The 3,213-nt window shown below is 38.7% G+C and overlaps 1 pseudogene; it reads right to left on the bottom strand.

The window, feature by feature from the left end:
* Window positions 1–831: 831 nt before the first annotated feature.
* Window positions 832–1,291, bottom strand: LOC132872559 (uncharacterized; annotated as a pseudogene).
* Window positions 1,292–3,213: the final 1,922 nt, after the last annotated feature.

Below are 3,213 nucleotides of genomic sequence, written 5' to 3'. Positions count from 1 at the left end.
TGTGTGAAAACCCCTGGAGCTCAGCAGTTTCTGAAATACTCAAACCAGCAGTCCATCTGGCTCAAACCAACACCCATGCTGCCCCAGTGAAAGAAAGTCACACTTTGAGATCACAATTTTTCCCATTCTGATGTTTGAACACTGTGAACATTAACTGAAGCTCTTGATTTGTATCTGCATGATTTGATGCATTGTGCTGCTGTCGAGGGATCGGCTGATTAGAGAACTGCAGAAAACAGCAGGTGGATGTAGGGGTGTTCCTAATAAAGTGGCTGGTGAGTGTATACATATACTCTACCATATATTTGGAAGATGAGTGTGAAGTAAACCTACTATATTAATGCTATACCCAGCTAATTAACATTAATAGGTGATTAATCTCCTGTCACAACCAGAGTTGTTGTTGTTGGGGGGGGGGGGGGACAAATAAACAAAAGCAATTCAATTTCATTTTGATCAATATTTTTATTTATACATATATTAAGTTAAATAACTTATGAGTATTCCCAAAATAAACCATTAAGAAACACAAAGAAAAGGTATTTAATCAGTCCCTAAAATCAAACCATTATATTTTTTATAAGTTCTACATCATAGCTTTTTCTTTTGTTACGTTTTCATGCCACTTGATGACAATTAACATTCACTTCAGACATATGAACAATACTAAAAATGTTGGACAAAGAAGAAGAAGCCTATAATGGTGAAAAAAGGAATGTTTAAATATTGCTCATTACTTGTATCTGTAACTCATATTTACCTAAGAATATTTTAATTGTGTTAAATAGAACAATTGTTTTAGTCCAATGATCTCTGCATGTTTGTGTCCCATCAGCCTCCATGCAGACGGAGGGTCGTATAAATGGTGCTTCCAGAAACAATGCTGTAATCCTTCAGTTTCCTGACAGAGTTGAGCTGTTGGCCGTTGTAGATCAGCCGCTGCTGGTCCACTGGTACTCCTTCTATCTGACAGATCTTTTCCATCAGCTGATAAACGGTCTCATCATCTGTGATGTTGTATGTTTTTGTCTGTCCCTTCTCATTCTTCACGAAAACCTGAAACGGCACGGGGGTCGTGGAGATCAGTAGGATCAGAGTGGATCCTGAGCTCAGACCGTAATCACTCACTGTCTTCTAAACCTCGTCCACTACTGTCTGAAAGCCTCAGGCGTGAGGCTGTTTGCCCAAAGAGAGTGGCAATGTATTGCTTGAGTTCACCAATGGTGGTACTTGGCAACACATTCACAACCTGCATTTCTCCATGTAGGTCTTTGATGATGAGCTTCATCATATTCCCCTATTACTGACCTGTGTGTGAAATAAAGCCAAAGCTGATAAGATTCAAATGTATGCAAATATTCCATCTCACATATCATCAATAAGACAAACATCATTTCATCATCTTTTTACTGGAGCTACGAGACAAATGCAGTTAACAAGTAATAGAAGCTTATGAGCACTGTTTAGCATTATACAGCTAGTTCTGTATTTTTTTCAATTTATGAATTATTTTTCAGCAGAAATGATTGTGATGTAAACTAAGTGTTCAGTTTTATTTATGTTATAGTATAAAAAAAGTCTGAAATCACACGACCAAGTCTATATGAGTGAATGTGTGACTCTTTTACTACTTATACTACTTGTTAGTTATACTAGCCAACATTAATTATTGAAATTATTAAAAACAATCTTTCTTCAAGAAAGAGAGTAAAGGTTTTGGAATTTCACCCTCTGCAGTGCATATCATTAAATGATTCAAGGAATCTGGAGGAATTTTGGTGAGTAAAGGGTAAGGGCTCAAGCCTAAGCTGACCACCCGTGAACTCCAATTACAAAAAAGAAGAAGAAGAAGAAAATAATAATAATAATAATAATAATAATAATAATACATTTTATTTAAAAGGCGCCTTTCTAGCACCCAAGGACACTGTACAAAAATGAAAGACAAACCATACATTAAAATAAAAAAAAAAAACATTAAAACAAGTTACAATTAAAAATTAGACAGTGCAGTGATTAAATTTGAAAAGCAAGTTTGAACAGGTGTGTTTTGAGTGAGGATTTGAAATGTGGAAGGGAATTGATATTTCTAAGTTCGGGAGATAATGAGTTCCAAAGCCGGGGAGCAGAGCGGCTGAAAGCTCTGCTCCACATGGTGGTGAGACAGGCGGAGGGGACAGTCAAGTGGATAGAAGAAGAAGATCTGAGGGAACGAGAGGGAGTGGCAACATGGAGATCGGACAGATATGGGGGAGCGAGGTTGTGGATGGCCTTGAAAGTTAACAGAAGGATTTTGAATTCAATTCGAAACTTGACTGGGAGCCAATGGTGCTGCTGCAAGATAGGCGTGATGTGGTGGATGGAGGGAGTTCTGGTGATGATGTGGGCAGCTGAATTCTGGACCAGTTGGATATTATGGACAGATTTGTGAGGGAGACCAGAGAGGAGGGAGTTGCAGTAATCCAGACGAGAAGTGACGAAGCTGTGGACAAGAATAGCAGTGGCATGGGGAGTAAGGGAGGGGCAGAGATGGTTGATATTGCGTAAATGGAAATACGCAGACTGGGTAATGTTATTGATGTGGGATTGGAAGGACAGAGTGCTGTCGAGGATGACACTCAGACTCTTAACCTGTGGGGAGGGGGAGACAGAGCAATTGTCAATATAAAGAGAGAAACTGTCAACTGTCAAACTGTTGGGTAGTGACGATTTGGTGCCAGTGAAGAGAACCTCAGTTTTGTCACTGTTTAGTTTGAGGAAGTTGGAGGAGAACCAGGTTTTTATTTTATTTTTATAGGAATCAAAGATCACCACTCATCTGTGGCAAGGTGCAGGATTAAGTGAAAACTTTGAGTAAATAGAATACAAATCCGCACACTTGAAGTCTGTGCAATGATTTCTTTACTGAGATAGCAAACAGTGCTGAGTTAATACATCTTAATTAGGAGCACCTGTAGTCAGTGCTACAGCCACTCTGTGTAAGTAGAGCATCATGGGAAACGTAGTAAAAATAGTCATGAAACATATACAAAAAAGAAAGAAAAAAGAACAAGTCCATGCTATGTACACATCAGGCTCCCGTCATCATAAAGCAAAGCATAAACAGTTCAACATAGGTCTTAGGTTTCTACCTTCAAGATCGTACAGACCTCCCCCCAAGTCACTTTATTATTGAATTGGCCTCCATGGTTCTTAAGTTAAATTATTTTTCAT

This window comes from Neoarius graeffei, chromosome 24, assembly GCF_027579695.1.
Source record: "Neoarius graeffei isolate fNeoGra1 chromosome 24, fNeoGra1.pri, whole genome shotgun sequence".
NCBI lineage: Eukaryota > Metazoa > Chordata > Actinopteri > Siluriformes > Ariidae > Neoarius > Neoarius graeffei.
This window is presented reverse-complemented; position numbering and strand designations above follow the sequence as displayed.